At 40.6% G+C, this 13352-nt stretch overlaps 1 protein-coding gene across 2 annotated transcripts in view; it reads right to left on the minus strand.

Annotated features, from left to right (window-relative positions):
- LOC127683495 (rho GTPase-activating protein 20-like) overlaps nucleotides 1-13352 on the minus strand; it is a 420246-nt gene that overhangs the window by 152897 nt on the left and 253997 nt on the right. The gene's annotated exons all lie outside the window — the stretch shown is intronic.

Genomic DNA, 13352 nt, shown 5'->3' on the forward strand with positions numbered 1-13352 from the left:
ATTAAATATTTTCTCTAGTTCACATAACCAGAAAACAAAGGAGCTGGAATCCATACCTAAACTATTTGTCCCAAGAACCTGGGCTTTTGACTATTAAGCCATACTCCTAATTTATAGATACAGGTCCTTGACTCAGGTATCACAGTGTCTGTCTAGAAGCTTCAGGAGAGAGGCAGTGACCTCTCTCTGTTATTACTATCTCTGTTCTTTAGTGGGGGGCTAATATCCTTTTAGTTCCTCGAGATATCCCAGAGAATTCATGTTGCCTATGATTTTACCCTGAGCCATCTTTGACCTTTGACCTAAACAGAACCTTCAGCTTCTTCACACTCAGGACAGATGTCTTCATTTCTGCTAGAATTCATTTTGTTATCAACACAGTTGCATGTCTATCTGGGACACTTGCCCAACAGTAGATTAGGAGCAATCGGTTGTTCATCAAGAGGTGATCATTTGCTCATTAAGCACTATTTTGTCCACCCAGTTTTTAGAAAAGTTGAGATATACTGAAAGATCATTGGATGAATTAATGCAAGGGTTTCAGGAAGAGAGGGAGAGGAAGCAGGTAACACCCAAGAGTAGGATGCTGGCCTGACCTCTGTAAAGGAGAGAAGGCAAGAAAAAGAACCAGTCTTTAACATAGGGTACGACAGACTTAGTCAATCAGTGCCGGGTGTCCAGTCAAAGGCATGGGTGAAGGGAGTTTCCTGTCTCATATAAATAGGCCTGTGCTGCTCCATCTGGCACTGATGAGAAGAAGAGTTCACAAGTGCAGCCTCCATGTGAGGTTAGGGAGGAGGAGATGCAGAAGCCTGGCTGCCCAGATTGATAATCAGATCTGCTGCCCAGATTGGATATCAGAGGCACGATTTGTGTTTTTGTTGGTTTGTGGGAGTTGTTTTCCTTTTCTTGTTTTGTTTGATTTTTTAAGGACAGGGCCTCATTGTATATCCCTGGCCAGTCTGGGACTCACTATATATGGCAGGCTAGTCTTCAGTTCGAGATCTGCCTGTGTCTTCTGGGATTAAAGGCTTGTGCCACTATGCCAGCTCAGAGACCTGTTTTTATGGCCACTACATTGAGGCATCAGAGGTGAACAGGACATGTAAAGTTTAAACTTTCCAATGTGGCTGTATCTTCTATTTTTAACCACCAAGGATGGAAATTCCTTTCCCATTACCAATACCCAAGCCCATTTGCAAGTTATTGATTCCTTGATCAGTCCTTTTCCTCTTTCTTTTTTCTGCCCCAATCCTGACAGTTGATCTTGCACATTTTCATACCCCAAGTGTGACCCTGCCTGTCATGCTGAACTCTACTGCAAAAATTCAGTAACTCCTGCACTCAAGAGCTGGAAATAAGCAGAAGTGGTGGTAAGGTCAGGTTAGGGTGATAGAGAAGCTGCTTTCATGCTGATGGCCATTTTCAGCTTTCTGAGGAAATATCATACTTGAGTTTTTAATGATTTAATTTTATCTGCTAGCCAAGTTGACTCCTCTTTCCTTTACTTTTGGTGGGAAGATACAAATGTAAAATGATGGTGATGATGATGTAGTTCTGACTGTCCTGAAACAGTGCTCAGTGATAACAGTTGTTCTGTTCTGCATAGAAAGATCAGTCCTTTCTTGAAAGAATGGAAGAAAGAACGAAAGAGAAGGAGCGAAAGAGAGAGAGAGAGAGAGAGAGAGAGACAGACAGACAGAGAGAGTGAAAAACAGAGACAAGACAGAGAGTGAGAAACAGAGGGAGGGATTGTCAGTTGTCTTGGGATGTGAAGAGCAGCCAGTGCTTTTAACTTCAGAGCCATGTCTCTCCAGTGGCAAGTTTTCTGCATGAAATTAATCATGGTTTCAGGGTGAAAAGGGGAAATCATTTGAAATGTAAATAAAAAATATATCAAATAAAAAAAAAAGTTAAAAAGACCCAATGGAGTACTATTCAGCCATTAGGAACAATGAATTCATGAAATTCTTAGACAAATGGATGGAGCTGGAGAACATCATCCTAAGTGAGGTAACCCAGTCTCAAAAGATCATTCATGGTATGCACTCACTAATAAGTGGATATTAGCCTAGAAAATTGGAATACCCAAAACATAATCCACACATCAAATGAGGTACAAGAAGAACAGAGGAATGGCCCCTTGTTCTGGAAAGACACTGAAGCAGTATAAGGCAAAACCAGAACAGGGAAGTGAGAAGGGGTGGATGGGAAAACAGGGGGAGGCAAGGGGGCTTATGGGACTTTCGGGTAGTGGGGGACCAGAAAAGGGGAAATCATTTGAAATGTAAATAAAAAATATATCGAATAAACAAAAGAAAAAAAATTTACTGTGAGGAAAAACAACAAATAAGCTATTGGGATTGTCACTTTCTTGTGCCCTTCATCGATGACTCTTTTAATTACTTTTAATCACTGAAATTTTTGCCCTGGGCATGTGCTCCACAGGGCCAGGTGATGGTCAAGGAAACTAACTTAATCGCTACTGGCCCTTTGCCACTAGTGACCTATATAACTGGAGAACGCAGAAATCCCCCTTTTCAGACAACCCTTGAGATTTCAGTAAACTCTTGGAGACAGGTCTCTTGAGCCACCAGCCAACTTGGGATGACTGCCGACAGTGTTTGCAGGTTCTTTTCACCACAGAAGAGAAGGACAAAATCCAGACCAAGGCCAAGTAATTGATTCCTCATACTATGGGAGAAACCACCAGAACCAAGCAGCTATTGATGGCTTTACCTTAATCTGCCCAGATTGGGATACCAATACTGCTACAGATGAAGAATATCTTATATTGCCAGGCTCTCTTGGCAGGTCTGAACTGCAGGCAGGCTCACTAATCTGACCAAGGAAATGATATTATTCAGGGAGATAATGAGAACTCCACAGCTTTCTTAGTATTACTGGGGCATTCTGATGAAATACAGCCTCACTGGATGTTGAATTACCAGAAGTAAAAGCAGTGATAGCTCTAGTCTTTATCACCCAGGCAGCACCAGACATCAGGAAAAATCTTAGAGGGTTGAGGGGTTAGGAGAACAGAGGCAGAGAAACTAAGTGAGAGTGGCAGAGAAAGTGTTTAATGGAAGAGAAAGTACAGAGGAGAAGATAAAGGCAGAGAAATGAATTATTAAATTATTTAATCTGCTTATTGTCTGTTTGTCTGTCTGTCAGACTGTCTGTGTCTCCGTGTGTTGTCTGTCAAGGTTATAAGGAGTGCCTGTGACACAAGAGCAATCTGTTGGTTGATATCAATCTTTGGTTGATAACAAGGGAAGTGCCTGGCATGAGCCAGCTGAGGTGACAGCAGTTCTTGCAAGCAGGTTGGTGCCTCGCAGAGCTGGTGTCCTGTTTGAGAACAGTCTCTCTTTCTAGGAGGTTGTACCAGGGGATTTATAGATGGAATAGTAGATACTGTACCCTGGAAAAATTATAAAGTTGCTTTAGCATTGATGAGGTCTAGAGAAGTCTTAAATCCTGCATCAGAGGTCTTTTTTCCCTCCCACCCTTAATCTCTAAATTTTCTCCACATCCCCAATGGCATGAGATATGGATTTCTGAGACTGAGAAAATGCTGTGCCCCCTCCCCCAACCCTGAACAAAACCAGCCTGGAAACAACTCTGTGGAGCTAGGGAGGTAGTTTTCCAGACATGGCTGGTGTTGGAGGCCTGTGCCCTGTGTCTCATGTTTCTTCTACTCTTCTGTTCCAGCCCTCTCCTCTCACCTGACTCACCTCTACCACCTGAGCCATCTCACCTTGTGTTCTGGTTCCTGTGCCCTGTGGGAACCCATGACAGCTGACTGGCACATAGGGATGGGTGAGGTTCAGAGAATGTTGGAAGGCATGGAGGGCTGTGTGGAAGGATCACTGAAGGTCAATGAGTTGCCTGTGGAAGTCGGGTTGGTGTGGCCTTAAGTAGGAATGGCAGTCAGTGACAGTGCTATTTGCCACAGCCCAGCTACCTCCATGCTATGTGGAGAAGAGGCAACAAGAGAGACAGAGCAGTGAAGAGGGGTGTTTGTCTTTGTGGCTGGCATTAAACAAAGGTGGTCACATCTGTGTATTGAGACATTTTGGGATGGAAACTTAACTCCTCCCTCTTTTCTTTTCCTTGGTTCCCACTGGTCCTCCCCCTCCATGCCCTGCCTCTTGCTCCAGGAGCCTCCTGGAGCTGCCTGTGATGTCTGCTGGCCCCTAACAGAGGCTGTGACTGTTGTGAAGGCCTGCAACAGGTGTCTAAGCTGATTTGATTCCTGACCAGGGATCTAAATGTCAAAAAGAAGCAACTCAATGAAATGCAGGTAACAATGGGAGTAACTAGGATTCTCTTAAGATAGCCAAGTGCCTTGTCACCTAATTAGTGAGCCAACTGAATGGATGAACAAGATTTCTACTGTCCCTGTTCACTTTCCAGTGAAACCACACCCAAGTGAAAGGGCTTGGTGGAATACATGGGAAAAGAAGACCTTATTGAGCTTGACTCTAGTCTGGCAAGGTAAAGAGATGGGAAAAGTGTAGAATAACACTTCATACTACTTCATGGTTAATGATTTAATTTTATTTGCTTCCTAGCTATTGTGCTTTTTCCTCTCTTTTTTGGTGGGAACACATAAATGTAAAATGATGATGATAATTATGATGATGATGATGATGATGATGATGTAGTTCTGGCTCAACTATACTCAGAGATCTCAGACTGTCTGTTTTATGTAGCCAGTCCAAGGGTAAGTTGGTTTATATAGCCAAATGATGCAGACAGACAGAAAGAAAGAAAGAAAGAAAGAAAGAAAGAAAGAAAGAAAGAAAGAAAGAAAGAAAGAGAGAAAGAAAGAGAGAAAGAAAGAGAGAAAGAGAGAAAGACAACAGATATACAGAAACACAAATATAAATAACTTGAAAAAAACCAACATATACACTCACACACACACACAGACACATACACACACACACAAGAAAAAGCAAAATATGTACTTGTGATTTGTCTTATGAGGGGCATGGCAAGCATTGGCCTAGGGTGTCTCAAAAGCCCTGTGTTCCATTCTGTCAGTTCTCTATAAACTTGGGTGTGTTGCCCATGACTGTAATCCCAACACTTAGCAGCTGAAAGAGAAGGATCAGACCATCTCCCAATAAATCAGATCTATGCCTGGTCAAAAAGAGTCCCTCTAAAAAATTAAAATAATTATTTTCTGACCAAAGTGAAAACATATTCCTGGAAATAAAACACAAATTGGAATTTGAAGCATTTCACCATACTTTTAATTTGCTCTAACTCTGTTTTAATCTTCCAAAAGAGGGCAGGTAGAGAGTGGGCAGCAGTGGTGGCAGCTAGGAACAGAAACAAACAAACAAACAGAAAACCAAACTCCAAGAGGTTAAGTGTTTTTAATATGATACCTAAATGACATAAAACAGACCTGACTTCTCTGCCTCCCTCCCCTGATAATGTGTTTGGAGGCTACCTTTCCATAATCGTTCCTGTTCCTTGCTCCACTCATTGATTCTTTAGTCATGTAGTTTCACTGAAGCCTCCCTCTTCAAGAGTGATCTTGCCTGTTTTCAAAGCTCCCTGGCATACAGTCCTTAGGGGGAGGGGGTGTGTGCTGAGAGAGTGCATGCTGTGTTCCTGTTCCCTAAGTTCACACTCCTACTTCCTATGCTTGATTGCTTAAGTGCCCTCTTGTGGTGACTTGTCATAACCAGGCACTGTGTATTTCCTTGTCAGGTATTCCAGCTTTCTCCATGGTCCTTGTCACCTGTACCAGATGATATGGCTGAGGAGACCACCTACTTTGTGCTGGTGTTTCCTGGTGTCAGGTGACAAGCTTTGTCTTGTTTGTTTGTTTGATTTTTTTTGTTTTTATTTTTCCTTTTTCTCCTTCTTCTGTCTTAGTTTGGGTTTTACTGCAGTGAACAGACACCATGACCAAGGCAACTCTTATGAAGGACAATATTTAATTGGGGCTAGTTTACAGGCTCTGAGCATCAGTCCAGTATCATCGAGGCAGGGACACGGCAGCATCCAGGCAGGCACTGTACAGGAGGAGCTGAGAATTCGACATCTACATCTAAAGGCTGCTAGCAGAATACTGGCTTCCATGCAACTAGATGGAGGTATTTAAGCCCATCCACACAGTGCCACACCTACTCCAACAGTGCCACACGTACTCCAACAGGGCCATACCTTCTAGTAGTGCCACTCCCTGGGCCGAACCTATACAAACCATAACAAGGCTCCACTTTCATACATATACGAATACAAGTGACTGTTCTCACACTAGTTCACACAGACAGACAAACAGGTACACACACACACACACACACACACACACATGAATATGTTTTGAAATTAAATTAAATACACAATAAACTAACAAGAAATTAAAAACAAACTTTGTGTGGGGGGGCGAATATTCTGCTGCCATTCTGGTTTGTGATACATGGTGATGGACATCACCCATGAAGTCACAGGGTTGCTTTTTTCTTGCTGGTGTCACCAGAAAAGATAACTGTCATTCTCATCATGGCTTCCACCTTTGTGAGGTCAATGTAAAATAAATTCACAAAATGAAAAATTAAAAAATAAAAAATTCAATATATAGGTTGAAAAAAGAAAGAAAGAAAGAAAGAGAGAGAGAGAGAGAGAGAGAGAGAGAAAGAAAGAAAGAAAGAAAGAAAGAAAGAAAGAAAGAGAAAGAAAGAAAGAAAGAAAGAAAGAAAGAAAGAAAGAAAGAAAGAAAGAAAGAAAGAAAGAGAGAAAGAAAGAAAGAGAGAAAGAAAGGGAGTGTGGGTGGGAGAGAGATAGAGGGAGAGGAAGGGAGGGAGAGAGGCAGGAAAAGGAAGGAAACATGGTAATCCATGCCTTTGATTGAATTACGGGGTGGTGGGGGGCAGAGGCAGAGGCAGGACATGATAGGCCTGTCTAGTATGTAGAGATAAGTTAATGAATTAATAAATTCATGAATATAGAAAAAGATACCCATACATACATACATATATACATACATACATACATACATACATACATACATGCATATATGGTGGCTCAGATGGCAAACCTGCTGGCTCTTAAAGATTATGTAAAATATTAAGGCCTACCTGGAATGTTAAGGCCTAGGTAAAATGCTAAGGCCCTGGTAAGATCAGTTAAGGACTATGAAACTTATCTGCCTAGCATGCCATCTTGTGCTGTTTCTAATATCATAAGGAAATGGTCTCTTATGTTGTTTCTGCTGCGACTAGGAAACATTCTCATGCCCAAGCTGATTCCATATGCTGTTAGGCTCTGTACCCTTGGAAAGAAATCATGACAGAAGTCAGCTGAACTACGTTGTTGTATAGCTACCCACCATGAGCTTGAACCAACACTGACCACTCAGAACCATTTTCTGCACCTGTGTACAAGCAGTTAAGAGTATATATTTGTTTTCATATGCTGTCCTGGGGGTTGAACTCAACATAAGAAATATATTTGCAGCAATATAAAAAACTATTTGGAATAAAACTTCCATTTTGAGGAGGGTTTGAGTAAAGTGTATGTTCACAGTACAGGATGTCTGTCTGTCTCTGTGACTACTTCTGACTATTAAGGATATACAGAGAACCTCCATCTCAAATGAACCAAATCTAACTTTTCCTGCCTGGAAAAAAGAAGTTCAAGGACAATTAACTATATTTACCTTTTAATATATACTTCAATTAAAAAAATAAAAATTAAAATGTTTGATTAATTTGGCATTAAAAGTAGAGAAAAGCAGAAGGAAATCATGGCTGATGATGTTATGAGATTGCTGGCTGGTTTTAGGTGCCTCCTCACAATACTGCACATGGAAACTGGGTTTGATTAAGTTCTGGTCCTCTAGAGGCTTGTAAAAGGAGAAACAGAAATGACCTGGGAAAGCAGGTCACATGGCTGCTTCCATCTCAGTGAGGTCGATGGACAACCAAGTGATAGAACAGGAATTAGAAACAGATCAACATGAAAACACAAAACCTTCCAGAAGTTAAAGAAAAAATAGAAAGTTGTTCATGGAAATGCAAAGATTTAATATCATTCCCTGGGAGGCAGAGCAAAACAAACTGACTTCAGGACAGTGAGTTCCAAACACAAAGGAACACTCTGTTTCAAATATACCCTGTCCTAACCCCTCAAAATTATCCATGGTACACATTTACATCTGAGGAGCCTCCTAGTGAAAAGGACAGCTCAGAGTCCTAGGAAAATTTCGCAGGCTCCCCATGCCTCCTGGAAGAGATAGGTCAGAGAGCAGGTAGGCCTGAAGGAAGAGGCTAATTAAGTACCTACTACCTCCTCCCCTAAAGACAAATCAGTTTAAAGGGCACAGTGTTCCACCAATCATATTGTGCCCAGTTGCTGACACTCTATTCCACCCCTGGAAAATGTATAAAAACTCAGTGAACCTGCTGCCCTGGGTCACTGCCTTTCCTTCAGGTTCAGGATGAAGACCCCAGCCATCTAGAACAATAAATTCCTCTTACTTTTTTATCATCCCTAGCTCTGTGTTTTTCACTCTGGGTGTCAGCTAAAGCTCATCAGAATCTTACACTAGTTATGTGTAACAAAATCCACACAATTACATGGTAGAAAATTTTAATCCCAACCCGGGTTTCTTACCTTGCCTTGATTATTTAGTAATTCGATAAAAACACACAACTTTTGTTATTTATAATAAGTCTTAAACAGCACAAGATGTGCTGGGCAGGTATATACCTTCTATGTTATTAGAATTTACGTTTTTATCAGTAACCTTGAGTGATTGCATTTGGGCTGTTTTTAACTTTAATTGGCCTGTGAAGATTATAGCTTTTGGAGGCTATAGAGATGCCTCAGCATTTAAGAGGCCTGTGTACTACTCTTTCTGACATCTTGAGTTCAATTCCCAGGACCCATGTGGTGGGTCCTATCAGGTTCTGGTGTCCTATTCTAGCATGCAGGTATATTTGTAGATAGAGAATGCATATATATTGAAAAAAGTAAATATATAAATAAGAAAAAAATAAGATTCTAGCTTTTGTCTGGCTGTGGTGCTACCAAAGGCAGGTGGATCTCTGTGAGTTTGAGGTTAACCTAGTCTACAATGCAAGGTTCAGGGCTGACAGGGCTAAACAAAGGAAAACTTAATCTGGAGACAAAATGAAACAAAACAAAACAATTCTGGCTTTTATTTTCCTGCTCCCTCTAGTCCTATTTTCTCCAGATCTTTGATGATGAAAGCAAGATGGATTATATTACAGAGTTTTTTTATGTTTGCTTTTTACCTCAAATTGCTGCTACTTGCCCTCAAGTTGGTTTGTATTTGATTTCTTTAAATTTTTTCTCATTATTGACCTGTGTACTGATGACAATAATTTGTGTTCTTTCTTTCCTTCTTTCCTTCTTTCCTTCTGTCATTCCTTCCTTCTTTCTTTCTTTCTTTCTTTCTTTGTTTGTTTGTTTCTTTCTTTCTTTTTTCTTTCTTTATAGGGTAACATTTGGAGCTTTAAATTTACTCACAGGACTGATTTTACTGTGTGACAGGAAATGTGTTATGTTGTGTTTCATTTTCATTCACTTACAGAACTCTGTCTCTGTCTCTCTGTCTCTGTCTATGTCTCTCTCTGTCTCTCTCTCTCTCTGTCTCTCTGTCTCTCTCTCTCTCTCTCTCTCTCTCTCTCTCTCTTTCTCCCCCTGAAGTTCAGAATGATGGAATGTTAATGTTAACAAGTAATATTCTCTTTTTCTTCTTCATCATGTTCCCCACCTGTGTGTGTGTGTGTGTATGTGTGTGTGTGTGTGTTTCCATAACCTACCTAGTGCCCACAAGCTCCTTGATTATTTATTTCTTCTCTCTTGAGTTGTGTGGGATCTGTGCTATTCCATACTTCCTGAAAACAGCATGAAGGTCACTTTCTGAGGGTTGAAGCTTACTTGACAGAACAACAGAATTCTCTGCTTGAGAAAGTATGCCTCCATAGTCTCAGTCTGCTGAGAGTGACAACAATCCTAGGTTGTGTTGAAGCTAGTAAACTGGGAGTAGTCTCCTCATGTCATTTCTCTACAATTTCCTCCTTTTTATTTTTTAATTTAGCTTCTAAAAGATTTTGCCATAAGTACATATGTGAAAAAATGTGTTTATAAAAGGAACACTTTAACTAGCCAATCCAAAAGTGCCAATTAAAATAATGCTATCTCTGGATAGCCTTTCCGTCAGTCTCTGCTCCACACTTTGTCTCTGTATTTCCTCCCATAGTCCTATATACAGTTACCAAACCTAGACACTATTGTGGATGCCAACAAGTGCTTGCTGACAGGAGCCTGATATAGCTGTCTCCTGAGAGGCTCTGCCAGTGGCTGACAGATACAGAGGGGGACACTCTCAGCCAAACATTGAACTGAGCACAGGAACCCCAGTGAGGAGCTACAGAAAGGACCCAAGGAGCTGAAGGACTTTGCAGCCCCATAGAAGGACCAACAATATCAACCAACCAGTACCCACAGAGCTTCCATGGACTAAACCAACAACCAAAGAGTACACATGGAGGGACCCATGGCGCCAGCCACATGTGTAGCAGTAGCAGAGGATGGCCTTGACAGACATAAATGAGAGTAGAGTCCCTCAGATCTGTGAAGGCTTGTGGCCTTAGTGTAGGGGAATGCCAGGACAGGGAAGCAGGAGTGGGTGAGTTAGTGAGCAGGGGTTTGGATGGTGGGATAGGGGGTTTTCATAGGGGGAAACAAGAAAAGGGGATAACATTCAGAATGTAAATACAGAAAATATCTAATAAAAAATAAAGTAATGCTATCAAGTAAAGCAACACTGGCTCCTCCCGCTTCATAAGTTACACTCTGTAGTAAATTTCTAGATTCCATTCCAGAAATTTTATCAGCAAACATCTTAGCAATATCAGATGCAGCATCAAATGGAAACTGCTCTTTTAATATGTCCAGCACTTGATATTATAATTGTTCAATCTCCTTTCTAATAGTAGAATTTCTTTTCAAATATCAATGACTCTTTTTCCAATCTTGAAGACTGGCATTATATTTAAAATTAGTAGCACAAAATGTAATAGAATTTCAAACACAATTGAACTGCATCTGTTGTTGCACACTCAAATATTTTGACCTATATTGAAAATTGGTAACACAAAATGTAATAGAATTCTAGTCACAATTTTACTGCAACCATTTTTGCACACTCAAATATTTTTGAGCTAACCAGGATACAGATTTCTTTAATGCATCTATTTCTGTCTGTAGCCTTGCATCAATGTCCACCTGAAGAATCCAGAATTCATGAGAATCTTTAGGCCATTGCCCTGCAAAATGTTCAGTTTGCAAAGCAGATTGAAAAGCAACACCAGCTACTAAGGCTGGAGTTGAACTCTATTGTTTTAACTTAGGACCTGGATTTTCTACAAGACTCACCTGGAACACAAATATTGAGACAAGCAGAAGGTGTGCAAGAAAAATTTCTGGAAGATATGTGTGGGTATCTATTGTTGACAATTAGGAGGCTTTGTGCTAATGTGTAGGTTGAAGGAGTAAGTGAATTTTAGATCAATATTACAAATCAGTCTATGACTTTGTACTGGTCACTAGGAAATAGATACATGTGTGATTTATTAAACACGTCTTCTTAATTAAGATGAAAAGGCTGCTTCCTGTCTTGGTCTCAGAAAAAGTTCAGTGGGAAATAAGCTCATAAAACTAGGATGAAGTACCTTGAATGTGGAACATTGGTTCTTTTCTGGTGGACAAAATACTTTCTTTTCTGGTGGAGAAAAGATATTTTAAATTTACAAATTACAGGATGGATTGCAGATGCTTATCTGGCAATTTAATAAGATTGATAAACTTCTTAAAAAATATTTGCTCTCCTCTTGGCTTTTTGAGGAATGAAAATTTGAGGACCCATATCAATGGCTAGGAAAGCTTCATTAAGGGCTGGAGAGGTGGCTCAGCACATGAGTGCTTACGACTCTGACAGGGAAGCTGAGTTTTCAGTGCTCACAGGAAAGCTCACAACCCCTAGCATCTCTCATTACAAGTATCTGATGACTTCTACTCTGTGTTTTCTTACATAGAGCTTAAAATAAACTCACACAGGGTTACACATGTACACATAAAAATACATTTGAAGGGAAGGAGACTCAGGACAGGTCAGATTTCATGAATATGTTCTGTCTTTGAGTCAGGGATAGTAGAAGAGACAGCGGGACAGATAAATAAAAGTTTATAGGTGTATGGAGAGGGGTATAGTCAGGAGGAGGAGAGGGGAGATGGAGGGAGAGACTCTGTAGAGGGGAGAAGGGAGGTGGGGCAACGATTGGGAAGAAACAAAACAAAACAAAAAAAAAAAAAAGAAGAAGAAATTCAGGCAGCCAGGTCTGCTTTTAAAGACACACCAAATACGCCCTTTATCAAAACCTTGGAGAGCATCCCCACCTATGAAACACTTGATCACATGGGAACCAGGAGCTTCAGGTCCCCTCCAAAAAAATCTATTTGCCTGTCTGTCTACATCATCTCTCTCTCTCTCTCTCTCTCTCTCTCTCTCTCTCTCTCTCTCTATGTATCCACGTATGTATGTATGTATGTATGCATGTATGTATCTATGTATCTATCATATCTCTATAGATACATGATAGACGTGTATGTGTGTGTGTGTGTGTGTGAGAGAGAGAGAGAGAGAGAGAGAGAGAGAGAGAGTATGTGAGTGTGTATGTGTGTGTGTGTGTGTGTGTGTGTGTGTGTGATAGGAGCATGCACATGCTAAGATACACATGTGCAAGTTGTGTGTGGCTTATCACCTTCCACCTAGTTTTGATGCAGGGACTCTTATTTGACCTAGTGAATACCACGCTTGTTAGATTACAGGAGTCTGTAAATTGTCCTGTCTCTACCATTTAGTAAAAGAGTTCTTAAATAACAGATATACATTAGTACATTAGGGTATATGGTGATCCTCATGTATATGTGGTAAATATTATCCACAGATTCATCTCCCTCATCTTAATTATATACTTAAATTAACATTCATATATTAGGCTCCATTATGGAATTTTCAAGCAAAACTTATTTTTTCTTGATCCTCCTCCTCTTATCTCATCTCCCTGTTTCTCTTTCATCCTTCACACCCTCGACTTTCCACGGTCATGTAACATCAATTTTTCTGTCCCTCCTTCTTCAACACCTCTGCTCACTCATCAATTTGTATAACATCTACATATGCCTTTCTAGATCTCTCTCCCTTATTGATATACAGGTGCAAGTAAGGTCTGGAAAGTAATCTGCATGCTCATCAAGCAATGCCTTGATGGCCACGTCTAGAATTAGCACATACTACC

This window comes from Apodemus sylvaticus, chromosome 4 (assembly GCF_947179515.1).
Source record: "Apodemus sylvaticus chromosome 4, mApoSyl1.1, whole genome shotgun sequence".
Classification (NCBI taxonomy): domain Eukaryota; kingdom Metazoa; phylum Chordata; class Mammalia; order Rodentia; family Muridae; genus Apodemus; species Apodemus sylvaticus.